At 41.5% G+C, this 18,850-nt stretch overlaps 1 protein-coding gene across 1 annotated transcript in view; it reads left to right on the top strand.

The window, feature by feature from the left end:
• Nucleotides 1-3,042: 3,042 nt before the first annotated feature.
• LOC308509890 (urea transporter 2) overlaps nt 3,043-18,850 on the top strand; it is a 466,037-nt gene continuing 450,229 nt past the window's right edge. The window contains exon 1 of the mRNA XM_081078407.1: nt 3,043-3,180. The gene's annotated coding sequence lies outside the window, so the exon portion shown is untranslated. The remainder of the gene's footprint in view (nt 3,181-18,850) is intronic.

The following is an 18,850-nucleotide window of genomic DNA, read 5'->3' as shown; positions in this document are numbered from 1 at the left end:
AACTGTATGCTCTTGAGAAAATGGCAAGGCTTTACAAGCATTTCAAGCAGACTCGGAGAGGAGAGAAGGATAAATAGTCACTCTGGTCAAAGATTCATGTGACTTTTTCCGATGTGAATATTTCCACACTCTCACTGGAAGATGGGAGAAAAGGAAAAGATGGAAGCATGAAGGAAAGAAGGAAGGAAGGAAGGAAGAGTGGGAGGGAGGAGGGGAGGGAAGAAGGAAAAAAGGAAGGAATAAAATTAAACCTGATGGTGTGTGTGTGTGTGTGTGTGTGTGTGTGTGTGTGTGTGTGTGTGTTTGAGTAGTTGAAAGTCCAAGGTTGAAATCAACATCTAAAATTGAAAGTTTAGCCATAATACTTGATTGGGTTACTAACAATGCCTTGAGCAGCAGTCTTCAAACAATAAAGAGAAGAAATTTTTGTTAAGAAATTGACTCTGATGTATGACAATATGAACAGTTAGAAGTGGAACACACAGCAATCATATAGACATAAGAGAAATCACACGTTTCATGATGGAAGTTATCCTAGGGCTGTTGGAAACACTTCTATTATGGCCTAACACCAACCAACCAACCAGAAAAACCTGGAGATGCCTATAATGTTTCTTTAATAATAACTAACACTTGCAGAGCCCCTTATAATTTACGAGACATTTTACAGCAATTACCACAGTTAATTCCCACAATAACCCTGTGAGTTTAAATATTAGAATTCCTATTTTACAGCTGAGGGAACTACTGCCCAGGGAGGGTAAGTGGTTTTTGCCAAGGTCATGCAGGGGTCAGCCATAAAACCAGTACCGAAAGCCAGATCTTTTGACTATAGATTGTTCCACTATCTCAGTCTCCCTGCCTTCATATTCATTGATCCCTTTCCCATTACTTCTATAAGATAGAGATGGAACTAGCTGAAGGGAAGAGTACATGCTTGACATAGCCCATTGCCACCTAAAGCTGCTCTTAAAACCAACACAAAATTTGGGTTTGGATGTCTAGAATTTCTATATATATGTATTTAAAGACAGATTTTATACACACACACACAATTTCTAATATCTATAATAATAAAGGTTTGTTGCCATAGTTAAAATTTTAAAAATAATAAAACCACATGAGTTGCTGAGTGTCAGTTCATAAAATGTGACTCTGCTTGTGGATATTGATTTTGGAGAGACATAAGATGGGGGATGAAGGTAGTGCAGGTGGACAGCTAGAGTCATTACAGCTTCCTGGTCTAAGACATGGGCCAGGTGCTGTGAGGGAGCTCATGATGAGCAGGTGCAATCTATTGAGAAACATACTTGCACATGTGGAACAAAGAGGAGAACACAAATGAGGGGAAGGTGAGAAAGTATGTGCCCTGTTTAGCAATCAGAGAGTGAGCCAGTGGATTAAACCAAAGGGTTCGCCCTTGGAGAGCAGTGGAGAAAGAACCTGGAGAGAGAGAGAGATTGAAACACCAGACTGAGAAGCTGGATTTTATACTGAGCACAGTGGAGCAGCATGCTTAGCGACAGAGTGTGGGGAGGGCATAGTGAACGTGTATTTAGGGAAGGCAAATGTAGTAGGAACAGAGTGAATCAATCAGACAGGAAAAACTGTGGATTGGAGCGACCTGTTACAAAGATATGGTAGTATTCTGAGATGACATAGTATGAACATAGAAATGCCAATAAAAGTCAATTGTTATCATTATTATTTACACTATTATTATATATAAGAAGCATTCCAGAACTCTTTCTGAATTCCTTTGAGATGCATTATCCAAAATAGGTTTTGAGGGATACTGGTGCTTCTGCATATCAACAGGTACCCATGATCAAAATGCATGGAATTTATGGGGGTAACAATAGCTGCCTTGCACAGCTATCAGGAAGGTTAAATGAGAAAGCATATGAAAAGGCCTGGCACATTCAACAGAAACTAGTCTCCTTCCTCCAACATGATTTCCATTTATTGCAATATTTCCCGACCTATATCTATAACTATATCAACCCATATCTTTATAACCTAACATATAGGTCTGTATGTGTGTGCACATATATATGTATGTATGTGTATATGTGTATATTCACACACACACACACACACACACACACACACACACACACACACACACGGGGTCTGACAATTAAGTTTGCGAACTCATCCGAGAAAAAGTGCAACATAACTCACTGCTGGATATCACTAAGGTCACCTTCAAAGAACTCCCCTTGGGAAGCTATGCATTAATGCCAGCGCCTAGTCCACCCTTCCAAGCAATTTTGGACTCTTTCTGGAATGGCCAATCAGAGCTGTCATCATATTACCCTTGATGTTTTGAATGTCATCAAAATGTCTTCCTTTCAGTATTTCCTTTATCTTTGGGGAAAGAAAGAAGTCATGGGGGGCCAGATCAGGTGAGCAGGGAGGGTGTTCCAATAGATTTAATTGTTTACTGGCTACAAACTCCCTCACAGACAGTGCCGTGTGAGCTGGTGCATTGTTGTGATGCAAGAGCCATGAATTGTTGGCGAACAGTTCAGGTCGTCTAACTTTTTCACGCAGCCTTTTCAGCACTTCCAAATAGTAAACTTGGTTAACTGTTTGTCCAGTTGGTACAAATTCATAATGAAGAATCCCTCTGATATCAAAAAAGGTTAGCAACATCGTTGCAACGAGTTCATGAACATAATTGTCCGCCCTTGTATTCATCCCCACATTTGTAATCATGCTCAGAAGAACACATACATGTCATTCCAGGTACACCGACAATGCAGGAACACCCACGTATACTCACCTTAGTCCCTATGGCACTCCCTATAGGACCTTGCCTACAGAAATCTGACAGCCGGCCCTGGCCCTCAGTTCTGCCTTGGTAGCAGTCCTATGGGTGCCACAGATGGATCCTGGTGCCACCTAGTGGGGAATCCCACTGTCTGCCCCATAGTGCCTCCTTGTGCTGACTCCGGCCATTGCCCCAACTCATCATTTTACAGGCTGCTTCCTTCATCATAAGAAACAACAGGGCTAAGTGAGCTCCTCTGTCTTTCCATTTAGGCTCTTTCCAGTTTTCCTTCTGGGTGTTTCTGGATATGAGTACATGTCATTGAAATAGTCCCACCTCTACCTACAGACAAGGAAAAGGCTTGGAAGACCTCAGTCCACTGTGCCAACCGGACGTGAATGACCGTGAGTACATAAATCATTTCTAAGTCCGTACGTGCAGGATCTAGAAGGAAAACTCTACATCCTCTAAGGAAAGCTTTCTCTGTTTGCTACATTTAAGAATACTTTACACAGGTGTAATTCTTTCTTTAGGTCAATAAGAACTTGGGCTCACCGAAAGATGTCACAGGCCAATGGTTTCAAAGAGATGAGATGGTTTTGGTCTTCCTTTGTCTGGGAAGAAAGCCATATTGGTTATAGATATTGTTACTACTAAACATCAATTAACCTATGGAATTCAATCCTCATTTTCTTTAGCTAGTGGATTTAATGCACCAGAAAGGTTAATAATAGTGGAGAACAAAACAGGCCATTGGAGCTGTGTGTATATAGCCAATTTATGTTGCAAGTTCTTTAATCCGATCAGAATTTTAAAGGTGACTGAGAAACATGGTAGTGGATGAATGGAAGAGTAAAGCACAGGTTCAAATCTTGCTGCTTGATTAATTAGGCCAAAGAACTAGTAAATGTTATTAAAAATCCCTTGAATCACTGTCAGCGCTCCACTGAAGTAATCAGTTAAACTAATCATCCTATTCTGGTTGTCCATATAACAACAAAGCATGTACAAGTTGGGCGTGGGATTATCAATATGTGGTTCCCACTTGCTCTTCCCTTTGCCCCAGAGCCCAGAGACATTTGGATTTTTTTCCCCCTGCTTCATGTCAGATAGACCAATACTAGTGCTGAGAATGTTAGCTATACATTCAATACAAATAGAAGAGCCTCTCCCTAAGGGTTCCCCACCTCCATGATACAAGAAAGATGTAAATAGAGAAAGGATAAATAAGAGTGGCAGAGAAAGGCAAGACGAGGTTCACTGCTGGGATGGATTTGGCCTGAGTTTTCTACTACTAAGTTAATAAGTCAAATCTTGTGGAAGAAGACAGGAATTCAGACCAGAGGTAAGTAGATTGTTGGACTCTCTTTGTGTACATAAATGAAAATTGTATGAATTTGCTCAACCTGACTCATATTATGAAAACAACTCATTTGAAAGGGTTGGGTTTGTTTTGGCAGAGGTTGAATGCCCCAGTTTGCCTTCCTGCTCCTTTGTTTCAGGGGCAAGTGACGCTCATGAGACCTATCTTGCGGGAAATCAGCATCTGAGTCTCTGGGCTGGGGAGATAGAGAAGTAGGAAATGAAAGCACCATGTTTTTATTATGCTTGAAGTTACTTATTTGCAAAGAGGTTCTTCATCAACCGAATCTATCTGTTACTCTGTGTATGGCCTCTCTGTTCTGCTGCCTTTGTTGCAATGTTACATTTTGTATCTAATATTTCTTGCTACTGTTTAGAAATCATTGTGACTACATCGCTCTTTATCGATAATGTTATGTAGTGCAATCCATCACCATGCTGGACGTTGGGGCAGGGAGAAGGGCGTTACTTTGTCTCTCACTTGGTGCTCAGACAGCTCTCTCATTGATTTCTTGGCTCGCGCCTTGGTTAGATGATGATTTGCACTTTTCCTGTATTGTGTTTATCCAGATTATGTTTCAGATGTGTCTACAACATATCATCATTAACAACAAACATTTATTGAATACTTGTGGGTTGTGGATCAGGCTCCAGGCTAGGTGCTGAGGATAATAAGAGGAATTTAATGTTATCATTACTCTGGAGAATTTTATTACCTATTAGGCTATGTTTGTTAAAAGAGAGAGAGAGAGAGAGAGAGAGAGAGAGAGAGAGAGAGAGAGAGAGAGAGAGAGAGAGAGACACCTAACAGCTTATGCCCAGTGAGTGCTACAGGCAAAAAATGCTCTTGGAGTTCAGAGAAGAGAGTGATTGGTAGGGACTGCACTGGTCAGGGGAGGCTTTATGAAATGTGAGTGGCTTCTTAAAAGATGAGAAGGATATTTTTATGGGATACTGAATATAGTGAGTTTCTGAATACCATTGTGCCCGATTTTAAAAAAAAAAAAGTAATGCCTATGCCTTTAAACTACAATTGCCTTACTAATTATTTTTGAGCTTAAGACAGAGAATCAGGGGCCACCCGTTGGCTCATTGGTTGTAGCATGGTACTAATAACATCATGGTTGCCGGTTCGATCCCTGCCTGGGCCACTGTGAGCTACGCCCTCCTTAAAAAGAAAAAAAAGAAAGACAGACAGAGGATCAATGTTCACCTGCTCTCCACAGTGCTTTTTGCACAGTTCTGTTGTTAATAGCCTCACACATCTCATCATACACGTCAAGGAAAAGCCAGCCAGTCCTTTAGCTTTCTCATTAAGCCTTCCCCGGCCCAGTTGCCAACTTTTCAGGCAGTCTTTTGCTTTGTCTAAAATTTCTCCCTGACTAGAAGCTCCAATCAGAAAAAAATGTATATTCAGTGACTTCTTAAAACAAAGTGGATTTTAACATAAGGGAATAGGAAAGAAACAAAAAAGTGACTTACTTGTGAAAGTTGCCTCACTGAATCTTCCAGAGAATGCAAGTTTGACCCTGGAGAGGATATTAGTCCCCCAAGGGAAATATCCATTTATGAGAAGTTCCAGGATTTTTCTCTATAAGAGAGAGATGTTCAAACATTTCTGAAGGTTGAAAACTTTGCTTATTACTTTTGCAGGACTTTGCTGGTCCAGATAGATATTTACCTCAGCTTATTGACAGAAAATTTGGCAGAAAGACTGTCTATGAACAGCAGTATTAATATTCTAAGGACTAAGCCCTGTGAATTTCCTAATACCAGTTCTTTTTTCCAGAACTCTCTCTGTGATTTCTCTTACGTTATTCTTTTTTATTTTAAATTTCTCTGTTTTATCATTTATTTTGGCTTGGTGGAATGAGAGGCAAGAAAGAAATGAAATCCATATTTTCTTCCTGTCGTTTCTTCACACAGCATGTATTTAGGGGTACCTATTGCATACATGGCAGATAGGATTCCACAGATCTCTAGGAGACTACATGCTGCTTGATGTGGTAAACATGTGAAAAGTGATGAATATTTACATACTCTAAATTACATGGGTCAAAAAAAAAAGAAAAGAAAAGAACAAATTTCTTTTCTATACCTGTTCTCAGTCCTACCAATAATGGTAGGGTGGATTTAAAATTCCCAATTAAAGGCAATTCAATATTTTTCATTTTAGAATAGTTTCTTATGTATAATTTGGTCTAATTTGGACACTCTTTAGTGAATCTGAAGTCTAAATGCTTGATCGGGGATATGTTCCCCTTTCACAAGAAGCATCTCTGAGTCCCTTCCCAAGATGGTTGGGTGTTTGCAGGGAAAGTGGCCATGCCCTCTGGCGATAAGGTGGGCTGCCTTCTATGCTCTCCTACCTCCTATCCACCAGAGTGAGGTTGGTCTGGTCGGGTTGCTGAACACTTTATGCCAGTATCTTCCCACATGGCTAATCTCACCTGGGTTCGTTTGTTTGTTTGTTTGTTTGTTTCTGTGGGTAGCGTGCTGTTGCTCACACCATCAAAATATATAGGCATCAAATAAATCTGTGTTGGAGAGATCCCAGCTTTTTTTATCCTACTCATCTAACCCAGTGTTACAGGGTCTCAGCTCCTGTGTGTCCACAGAGAATTCAAGGGAATTTGAGGGAGCCCTGCAGAAAGTACACACGTCATCTGGAATCACAGCTGTCTGTCTCAGACACATTTAAGACTTCTAGGCATCTTGGGTATAGAGGGGCAGAGAAGCAGAATGGGTGTTCTAGAAAACCTCAGGTTGCAGAGTCTAGTGTGTCAACAAGCTAACTTTCCACCTTCGGTCTAGGCCCAAGAAAAGCCAGGCCTTGGATTCTCAGGGAACCTGACTGTATTCTTACCCTGGGGGCATACACACAAAACCCTTATCCTCTTCCTTGCCTGGGAATGCTTTCTCCTGTCTTACCTAGCGGGAACTTCCCTATTATTTCTATTCTCTGCACTATGAGTTAGGGTAAAATTCTACCACTGAGTTTGCCAGGTTTGGCTTCTTATCTGAATTGGGGAGATATTGGAATTTCAAAACTCCTTTCTCTCTTCACCAAGCCTGGCTTTCAAAACCTGTTTGCACTATGGACTCAAAAGCCTATTTCCCCCCTTTGCTTTCATTCCTATTTTAACAATTTGAATCATTCCCAAAGCAATGATGCCTGTAACCAAATAGGGGGAACACATGAAAATACAGAAAAATATGTATCAGCCATGTTACAATGTCTACCTAAAACTATAGAGAGAAAGGACAAGGATCTAGATAGTTACTAGAGTACAATTGTAGTAAGAGTTCAAAAGCTGGACCACAGTGGGTTAGAACACTCAGGGATAGCTTCTCATGGATAGTGGGCCTTGATCTGGGTCTCAAGGGTGAAAGAATTCGGGTAGATATGAAGAAGAGGAAATGGATCCTCAATCGGGTTTATTATCTTCTTCCCCATATTCCCAGAGTTCTGTATTTATAACTCATGCACATTTCAATACAGGTTTTATTGTCTTCAAGTTACTCATGGGAGCGTCTTCCTGTAAGACATGGATAAACACACTTTGTATTTGTATCTATAGTATTAGTCAGCCTTGTGCGTGTATACATGAGGCCTTCGGTATTTAAAATTTAACAACGTGTTACAAGATTAGGCTTTTAAATTCTTTTCCCCTTAGCTCTCCCTTTCAAACTGCTGTGTTGCTTTACCCCTGTATTAAAAAAAAAAAAAAAATCAAAAAACAAATCTGAATATTTTATACTCTTAAAATACCAGTTTCTCAAATTCTCTTTTATCTTCTTAATATCCCACCATTTTGTCTATGGGATTACATACGACAGTCACCTCAAGTTATCAAATATTTTTATTGAGGTAAAATATGCATAACATGAAATTTACCATTTTAACGATTTTTAAGTATGCAGTTCAGTGGCTTTAAATATATTCACATTGTTGTGCAACCATCACCACCTTCCAACTCCAGAATTTTTCATCTTCCAAAACTGAAACTCTGTACTCATTATATAATAACTCCCCATTTTCCCCATTCTCCCACACCCCTGGCAAACACCATTCTACTCTCTGTGTCTATAAATTTGATTACTATATGTGCCTCAGATGAGTGGAATCATATAGTATTTGTCCTTTTGTGTCTAGCTTATTTCATTTTGCATAATATCTTTAAGCCTCATCCCTGTGGTAGCACGTGTCAGAATTTCATTCCTTCTTAAAGCTGAATAATATTTCATTATATGTATAGGCCATATTTTGTTTCTCTATCACCTTAAGTTTGTGGTGAAGATAAAGTGCTCATTACTATTTAGTGGGCATCTACATACAGCTCTGAGTATTTTTTGATGACTTGATCCTCTTTAGTTCTGATATATTTGACTATTTTACTCAAGGGCTTACCGTATGGTCCTTTCCATAAAGAATATGCCATGGGTGACCACCAGAAATAGCACTTCCTCTAAGGCAGTTAATAGCAGTTTTAAGGTCAAGTAACTTGGATTTTTAAAAGAAAAATAAAAATGTTTTTATTTTATGCTTTAAGTTTTCTTCTGGAAGTCATTGAAATGGCTGGAGACATCAAACTGATGTTTCCCAGACCACTAATTCTAAAAGAGCCTTTCCACAGAAGGGTATGTGAGGTCAAATCAATTTGTGAGTGTAGCTGCCAGTGGCACCTCTTGTAAGTTCTCATGGTACGTAAGCATTGAAAAAAGTCTCTGAGAAGTCTTGCTGCTTTATTAAGAATGCTTATTTTATCCAGCATTTCCAAGCACATATAAACTCAGAATCATTTCACCTGTTATTTTGGTAATACTTTGAAATATTTTGTATTAAAAGAAGGTAAACATCTTCAAGAGGATGACAAAAACGAGAGCCTCAGAGCCTTGAGCTGAGTGGATTATGACACAGAGACAAATGCAAGTTCCTCTAGTGTCCCACAATTAGGACAAAGCCACTTAAAGTCATAGTCAAAGAATTCACGTGTTATTTGTTTACAATAATATTCTTTAGCTAAACTGAAGAACTTATGTCCATACAAAGAACATTGTAGTAAACATAGATGTGGTAAATAATTACATTTTTGTCTGTGGAAGACATAGCAATGCTATTTAAATAAATAAATAAAGTTTATTGAAATAAAAGGTTGTTTAAATCAAATTTTTTCTTATATTCCTTTGATCTGTGAAGCAATTAATAAGTAAAAGCAGGTAAGCTCTTTGTGAGAAACATGTTCATCACACACACACTAAAAAATGGTTTTAGCCATGATTTCCCAGAATGGTAGAATCTAGTGAGTGAGACGAAGTGTAAGGTGGAAGGAGATTGTCAAAGCCTCGATTGTCGAAGCAGGGTCTATGTGAGACTCAGGGCAAAGGATGCATTTGAAAACAGTGCAAGGACAGCTAAAAAAAAAATTGTCTGTTTTCACACTTCTGAGAACCTCAAATACTGGTTGCTGAAGACTTTTCACAGCTTAGTAAATGTCTCATTGTTTTTAACCTCTGTTTTCTGCATTTTCCTGAGTAAACACCTTTAGTTTACTTTTAAACAAGCAAGGAGGTTACTGAGAGACAAGGAGGCAGGAAAATACATTCAGAAGCTATATTTTAGAAAGGAGAGCATCGCTGCGATGAAATGAGTAAACAGGCAGAAGCATAGAAGGACTGCAGGGGGGTGGAAAATAACTAACGCGCAACATCAAGTGTACATAGACCATGCAGCTATTAGAGGTTTAAGATGTTGTCCCCTAGGCTGACACTTGTAAAGGGTTAAGACTGAATCCTAGCTCAATGATAGATGTTCTATAAGAAACTAAGTTCTTGTGCTTTGTTTTCTGACCACAAGTATGCATGCAGTAGGTATTTGGTGAATTAATGGTGGTCTAACTTAGACTTCAGATAATATTATTAGACAGAAAAGAAGAAGGAGAAGGAGAGGAAAAGGAAAAGGAAGGGGAAGGGGAAGAAGGAAGAGGAGGAGGAGGAGGAGGAGGAGGAGGAGGAGGGGAAGAAGAAGAAGAGGAAGAGGAAGAGGAAGAGGAAGAGGAAGAGGAAGAAGAAGAAGAAGAAGAAGAAGAAGAAGAAGAAGAAGAAGAAGAATGAATAGATGGATGAAAAGGATCTTTATCAGGTAAAGTCATTCATAATAGAGCTAGGAAATACCTACTCCTTACAGTAAGCAAGTAACTGATTTGGAAGTTGAAGAAATGCCCCAAGAAAGAAATGTCATCCACTCATGTTTAAAGCAAGTCATAGGTCGTAGTTGAGTGACCACCTTCAGTGGGTGTCTCTTGCAAGAGTTTGTCTGAGGTAAATTGCATTGAGAAAGAAATGTCAAGTCTTGTGGGCAATCACAGTTAACTCGATAAGTATTACTCACAGTGTGAATGTCAGTTTTCTCATTGCTCTGCCTTAGGTTTCTGGATTCTTTTAAGGGGAAAAGTTGTTTATTGAACAAAATGTCCCAGGTAGCCATTAATTCATCAAACTGAGGCAGAATTTTAAACTTACCTGATTTAGGCTTGACATGGGTCCAAAAGTGAGTGGGTTCATGGGTCAGCCTGTCTACATCCCTGTTGTCACAGGCCTTGGACCTTGGGAAAGGACTTGTCACAGGCCTTGGGCCTTAGGAAAAGACATAAAACTGTTTGGGGTAGAATCACAATGACATCTGCTGAAGATATTTGACAGCCTATACTCATGCTCTTTGATTTGTAAGACTTAGAGACAGATCTCTACCTAATTTGAACAGAAAAAGAGGAATATTGAGGTCTATAAATTTGCTAGGGCTGTCATAACAAAGTACCACAGACTGGGTGGCTTAAACAACAGAAAGGTATTTTCTCACAGTTCTGGAGGCTGGAAGTCCAAGATCAAGGTGTTGGCAGGTTTGGTTTCTTCTGAGGCCTCTCTTTTTGGCGTACAGGTGGCTGTGTTCTCTCTGTGTCCTCATATGGTCTTTCCTCTGTGCTTGCTCATCTCTGGGGTCTCTTAATGTGTCCAATTTTTTTTTCTTATAAAGACACAAGTTGTGTTGGATTAGAGGCCTCCTGGATGCATTCATTTTAACTTAATCACCTCTTCAAAGATCCCTATCATAAAATATAATCACATACTGAGGTACTGTTGATTAGGTTTTCAACATGTGAATTTGCAGGATTGGGGGTGAGGGAGCACAATTCAGCCCACAATAGGCTTGTTTGATCAAACCATCTAACTGGCAAGATGAGAGCTAGATTGGGAAGACCAGGGATTAAACGTGCACAAGATGTTTACAAGATGACACACTTTGATTGGTCAAGATTCAGCCAGTGCCCACTTCCAGATTAGTCACTGCAGCCAGGAAGGCAGACCTCATCTGGAACATGTTTCAGGAGTGAGCGGGATGGGGAGGAGGAGCAGTTCTCCCATTGAACCTTACCTTGAGGGGAGGTGTGACCCAAACAGATACCCCAATGTGTCTTTTGCAGGGTCAAACAGTCATGGAAGCCAAAACATTTCAATGCAATATAATGACAGCTCTAAATAGTGATCTAATCTAACTTTCAGCAGGAAAATGCAGAGTCCTAGGGCATCATTTGGTGGGAATACCCAACAGAGTTTTTGTTATTTGGAGAGGTGAGGGATGGTTAATGAAGACTTCACATTGATAATGAACTTAAAGGGAATTCCTAGGAGGAGAAGGCTGGTCAAGTGAAGTGAGGTGTGGAGAAGATGTGCAAAACGCTGGTATGGGAGCTTTTAGGGGGACTGTAGGTATTTCAACAGAGTAGAGTAGAATGTAAAAGCTGAGGATGGAGAACTCATGTCTTCAAAATAGGCAGAGATTGGAAGGTTCCCAGTGGGTGTATTTTTTACTGTTTCTCAAGGCAACAACAAAGTTCAGAACTTCCATTAAACTAAAGACATAAAGGGAAAGGAGAGAAAAATGGAAAGCGTAATTTGGTGTGGGTTCTCTTATAAAGCTTAACATTTCCCATAGCCTGTGTGGAGAAATACTAGTCTGACATTAACCGTGACTCTGGACTGGGAACATCTCCTCTTTGGTTCTCAGTTTACTCATTTATTTCAAACGAAATATTTTGGACCGTCTGAACTTTTAAGACCCCACTAGGTCAGTTGGTTGCTACTTATCTTTCTGTCCAACAAATATGTAGCTTGAAAACTGGTTATCAACTCCATCTGGCCTCCGTACTGACCTCTGTTTTGGAATGCAAAGATCTGTATTTGGCACAGGTCCTTGTGCATGAAAAACTGCAGACTAATCATCCAGGCTTAAATGTGAACAATGGAATATTAGTGCAAAGTCCCCATACTGAAATTGACATGTGAGAAATCCAGACAGTTCTGATTTAAGCATTCAGAAGGAGAGGGGTGTTTGGACTGCAGTAATGAGAGAAGCTTCACGAATGGGTGGGATTTCAACTGTAAGCTGTAAGGATTGTTGTAATTAATGTAGACAAAGACAGGGAAAGAGGGGCTTTTCAGGGAAAAGGGGGTTGGGCACCAGCTGGAGTGGAGTGTGCATGAGAGAACAGAGGTGAGAAAGGGAAGTTTATCCCAGAGAGAGACACTCAGGCCTGCAGCATTCACCTACTGCCCTTCTGAATATCACTGCACACTATCTCTTTTAAATATTCCAGACCATTTTTATACCATTGTTTGACACTTCTTTTGTCACCTGCTGGGGATCAACCTCCCAAGAAGTTGCTCCTACTCATGGGAGGCAGCGACTTAGAGTCGTACTTCCACAGTGCAAGATGGTCTCCTGCTTTGTCAGCCCTGCATTCCCCCTGGACACTCAGCTGAGGTCACTGAAAACCCTTGCCTTCCCTCTCAGTCCCATACAGGCCCTAGCCAACCCATTTAGACTAACATTACATGAGGGGCATGTGAGGGCTGCCATCTCTATGACCACAGCCCTCGTCACTGACAATCATGACTAACATGACTAGGGGCCAAGTTGTGCTAAAGACTTTTACAGTTACTCTTTTATTTAATCCTTCCAGGAGTGCTATGAGATGGGTTCTATGTTATTATCTCCCTGTATTCAAGGGAGAAAATACTGCTTAGGGATGTTCAGTGACCTGCCTAAGGTCACACAGGTGGGAACTGGTGGAGCTGGGACTTAGACCCTGGCCGCTCCCTGCAGATGACTCACAGTCACCGGGCTTGTTCGGTCACAAAGGATGGACATTCAGGATGGGGAACAACCCTCCCAGGGTGGCAGGGGTCACTTGCCATTACACAGAATATCCAAACCTTAGTTAATTGATGTGGGATATCTGCTGTTTCTTCCTCTATGGAATATTTGGTTGGTGGCTATGCTGGGGCATAGTCTGGAAGATTTGGGGGTAGAGTTGGGCTCTAAAGAAAATACAGAAAGTTTGCTAGATAAAAGAGGAAGAACATCTGTATTTCAAGTGTGGAATTTTCATGGAACAAGTATGGAGGTGGACATTATTGTGGAAAAATGAGGACCCCAAGAGGCACTGAGTTGGAGCATGGATCTGGAGTCAGGTAAAGTTGAGTTCCAACCTTGAACTTACCAAATCTATGGGCAAGGCACAACTTCTGTGAACCTCAGTTTCCTATTAGGTAAAGTCGTGCTATTAGAAAAGTTATGGTAAAGATTGTTCTTTTAAAAACATTAAATTCTGGAACAGTGCCAAGCAAAACAGTGCTGAACTACCATTTCAATTAATGGTTGCTATATTTTATAATTGCTTTTGTGATTGAGGAGTGAAATCTTAACCGGCTCCCTAGGCACAAAATGATCACTCCTACCTGGAAACTTCCACTTACCATCTCATTGATACCCCTTCAACCTTTGTCGGTTCACCTGTGTTGCTATTTCATTGACAAATACTTATTTAATCCCTATCAGATATCAAGCACTGTGGAGACAAAGACAAATAAAAGAAGATCCTCTGATAGTTGCTTTAGCATACACACTCACACACACACACACACACACACACACACACACACATCTTGTCTCCCGTCTAGAATATAAAAAAAAAAGTCTTTATCACTGTTCTGCATGCTGGGGAAAACCAAGTATGTATAGTCAAAAATCCTGGTTTTGCTAATTGGTAGTTGAGGAGGAATCCCAACCCCAGACAGGCTCTTATTTCCAACGATTTTCGTGTGTGTGTGTGTGTGTGTGTGTGTGTGTGTGTGTGTGTGTGTGTTGGTGGGATCAGCCATCTGGATTAGTCTTCCGTGACCTGTTCCCACTAGGAGTCTTTACATAGGAGGCAGCCACTTTCTTTTCCATTGACCAGAGGGCACACAGATGCCCCCTCGCAGCTCCCAGAAGGGCTCTGAGAATAAGCTGGCCCTGAGGTCCACAGGCGGGAGGTCATCTACTGTGGTCAGAGCCTGAGGCTGGGTTTCGGAGGCTGGAGGATCCCCAAGGCTCCATGGGGCAACTCTAGGGAAATAGGCCTTTGTGAAATGCTCCTTTGATGAGAAGCATAATATAAATACAAATTGTTATTATGTCAGCTTCTGAGGAGCCACTTCAATCCATTTGGGCACCTTTGATTTTATTCTCCAATTGCTTTCCTCCTTTAAAAAAACTTAATAAGAGCATGTTTTATCTGGCCTCCAGGGAGTAATTTATTTATTTAAAGTAATAATAAAGTTTCAGCGTAATCCCTGGTTCCCAAGGGGGAAGGAGACTCTTTGAACGACTTAGTTTTCCCATCCTTGAAGTGCCAGGGAGACCAAGCCGCTGCTGGCTGCTGCGGTGGTGTCCTGGAGCCCACTGCCATGGCAACGGCCAAAGCCTCTCGGGCCACTGGGAAACAGGGGCATGGAAAATGGGCTCATAACTCTCTTCTTTCCCTCTCTCTGCAACAAGTTTCCCCTTCAAGGAAAACATGGGGTGAAGTGGGATGAGGCCCCGGATCAGCCTGAGGAGCCTCCTAGCAACTGAGAGAGCTCATCACCAGTCCAGCTCGGGCTCCGGGGGGTGGGGGGGTAAGCCTACACAGAGAGCAGGTCTAGGAAGATGGGCGGGGCGACTACTCTGGACTCTTCCCAGCGCAGACTCAGATGTGGGGCTCGGAGAGGTGGAAGAGTGGACCCAGCCTAGGGACATGGGAAGAGTTCAGCGATCTCAGACTCCAGCACGTGCTGAGGGATGAGAAGTGCCCCTCTACGAAGAAAACCACTGTTATTTGAGGCTTATCTGCCAGCCAGTGTTTTAAGTATTTCATGTGCATCATCTCATTTAACATTCATATGAAGCACGTGCCACTGTGGTTCCTACATTAGGGATAAGTAAAATGAAGCTTATGAAATTTAGGTAACGTGCCCAATGACACTTATTAAAGTCAGTTAACTTTCCCAAGGTCAGACAGTTAGGAATTGATAGACTTGGGATGCAAAACTAACGCTGATTCTAGAAGCCAAGTTTATAACTATATATATACATCGCCTCTCACGTTGGATTGCTTAGAGAAGGCTCATGAGAGTGGTTATATCAGTTAAGAACACTTTTATTGCAAGTAATAATAATAATCACTGCTTGCAGTGACTTAAATAAATAGGAGTTGTTTTTTCTTTCCTAATAAGAGCCTGGAGGTATGCGCCAGCAGATACACCTGCAACAGGTCCGTGTGACGGAGGCAGTTTCCTTGCCCTTTGTCTCATGGGCATCACCTTCTTGTCACAAGAAGGCCGTACACCTCCACACATCACATCTGTATTCAAGGCGGGAAGATAAAAAGGAGAAAGGTTGGTGCCAGCACTGTCTGTCTCCTTCCTACAGGAAAAAAGAATGCTTTTCCCGACCAACCTCACCCCAACGAAAGCAGACTTCGTATGTGTCATTGACAAGAAAGGGGTCACACAGCCTCCACTAGCTGGAAGGAAGGCAGAGGAAAGCAAGAATTTGTCTTTCCTCTTCCTACATTGCAAGGGCAGGAGAAGCTTTATGCAACCTCTGCACAGCTAAAATGTGCCCTGGGTATTGGATGGTCAGAGAGAGGGGAAAGGTACCAGAGAGGAAAGATGAAGTATAAGAATAGTGAGGCAGAACTAGGTCTGGATCCCAATTTTGCATGGAGAATTGATGGGAGCATAGACTGGAAAGCCAATTGAGACCTGGATTGTAGTGGAATTTAAATATCAACCCCGAAAGCCAAATTTCATCTTTATAGGCGTGTACTCTTGTTTCTATACACCCACCAGCCACATTCTCTTGCTCCATGTTTTAACAATATGCATGTGTTAATTACTTTAATTTGCTAAATTTCAAAGAACTTGCTGCGAAGCTTGGGGCTGAATTCCACTGTAGGAAAAATGTTCTAGGTTCATATAAGAATAGATTCTGTGTGCTCCGTTTAAAGTCGATTATATTACTTTCAATAAATAATGGGAATATTCTTCCTTTTCTATTTCCATTTTCTCATTGGGAATGTCCCTTCTATAAGACGAGAGAATCTGCCATTGATTAGAGGAATTAAGACTAAGAGACAATGACAATAGGGGTCATGTTAGGTGACAGGATATGGTGTGATTTATTATTATTACAAAATTTTCTTTCAAGTTGAATTGTATTTTGGTAAAAAGAAAAGAAAAAATGTTTAGGGTCATTGAAAAAAATATATACGGTCAAGTTACCATAACAGTGGTTCTAATAGAGAAACGGGTGAGTCTTAAATGTAATTGTCAGAAACTTTTATAGAGGTGGCACTCTTACCAGCAGGCTTGGGGGTGCACTTGGGGAGCCCTCTCTTGACTACACCTTTATGTGGACATTTTCTCCCCCTCCTGCCACCAGTTGAGGCCCTCTGTGGCTTTTTGGTTTCTTTCAACCTCTCTAGGACTATTCTAGACTTTTGTTGACATAGAGGTGATGCCAGCGCACTGCCACAAACGGGCCCTCAGTGTCCCCCTTCAAAGTTGATGTCTTCTCCTCCCAGTGCAGGGAAGGATGGGGAGGGAAAGGTCCTCTTCTACAACCTGCGGGGTAACCGAAAGTCCAGAGTGTCTCTCACTGGGTCCCCTGTTGAGCTCTTCCCTGGCATCAGGCTGCCTTCCACTTTAATCACACCTGTGTGTAAACTGCCACCCTTCGCCACCTTTCTTAGAAGAAAGCTAATGGGGTTCAGCACTCTGGGTTCAGACCCTTAATGGGTGCTTTGGGAGACTGCAGGGAGACACCGCAGTGTACATAGCCCAGCTCAGCTATGGCCTCACCCCTTCAATATCCAGCATGCCTGTCATATGACTGTCCACGGTCAGGCAGCCCTGGAGCCTGTGACCCAGCCCACCTCTCCGGTGCTTTCCATGGCTGAGAGCAGGTTTCACTGGCCAACTGGCCGTCCCAGCACATCCATCCCCTCACCACCATCACCACGTCTCCCAGGGCAGAACTCACAGAAACTACTGAGATCTGGTGTCCTCAGACTCTCTCCAGTTTTGGTTGCACATACACATTTTCCTATTCCTCTGCAATGTGCATTATTGCCCTAGAGTTTGTTTGTTTTTGTGTTTTTTTTTTCCAGACAGCAGACAGGGCATACATCTCCAATAAAAGAAGTTTAGGAATGTGTGACTTGATCCAAATGTGCATGTATCTATCGCTTTCTTCTCTAATAAACCTCTATGCTGTGTAAGGCCCTACAGTAGGTCATGGGGACACACATGGATAGAATCCAGTTACTGCCTTCCAGAGGATTAGAAGTCATGAGTTAATAACTAAGGAGTTAAATGTTGAGGAAAACTTCAGAATTGGAGAAGCAAATAACATATATAGCTCTCCTGAGAGTCAAGCCAGCAATATCCTCTCCACATTATAGGTTTTATAAACTATGTGCTTCCTACCTACTGCCTTCTAACTCTTGCTTTCTTGGTGGATCAAGGGAAGGCCAGTTGAGTTCTGCCATGTCACTCCTCCACTTAGGAACCTTCTGTAGCTCCCATCTACCTACACATTAGAACCTGAGTACCTGTCATTGCCAGACCTTCATGTTTATTTTGAACCCCCCTTTCCAACTTGTACCTACCAATACACCCTCTGCCACTCTACATGATGTCTTGCTTAGGATCCCTCCTGTGTGTCATGAAAATTTGTATAAAGAAAGGACAATCTAAGTGCCTCTGAAGAGAAACAACATTAAGCTATGACTGGGCCATATGTGTCCAGGAGCACTCGCACTGAGCTCACAGTTTCTTTGGGCTTGCTGGGTTGAGTTTTGTAAGTGCCTCATTGCCTTATTGCCTCCCAAGGATGTCTTTATTTTTCTGGGTTTATACTCAAGTACTCTTCACTTTCTACTCCACCTTCTGTCCCCACCTAAAGCATTTGCCACTGGTCACAGTGCTTTTATGTAGAAAAGTGGAATTGTTTCTCATCTCCACACACTTTTCTGTGCTTTTATTGAACAAGTGTTGACTTTAGAGCTACCTGTCAGAAAAGCGAGAAATAAATTTGTTAAGAGATGCAGGCTTAACATTAGATAAAGAAAAGCCACCTGAACTACTCATTGTCTAGACTGCTTATGGAATTCTAAGCATCATCAGAGGTAATTTCTGCACATTGTACTTCTAATCAGTATTCTCCCTGTTTGAAAAAAATGAAGTACTGATTACTAAATTCCTTTATCTGCCCAATATTATTAGATTATTCAAGAAGCCAAATGGAATGGTAGATGTAATCCTGGGCCGACTATCTGGGCCTTGGCC

The sequence above is a fragment of the Rhinolophus hipposideros genome (genome assembly GCF_964194185.1).
Source record: "Rhinolophus hipposideros genome assembly, chromosome: 17".
NCBI classification, from domain to species: domain Eukaryota; kingdom Metazoa; phylum Chordata; class Mammalia; order Chiroptera; family Rhinolophidae; genus Rhinolophus; species Rhinolophus hipposideros.
Note: the sequence above shows the minus strand (reverse complement) of the source record. Positions and strands in the feature narration are given on the sequence as shown.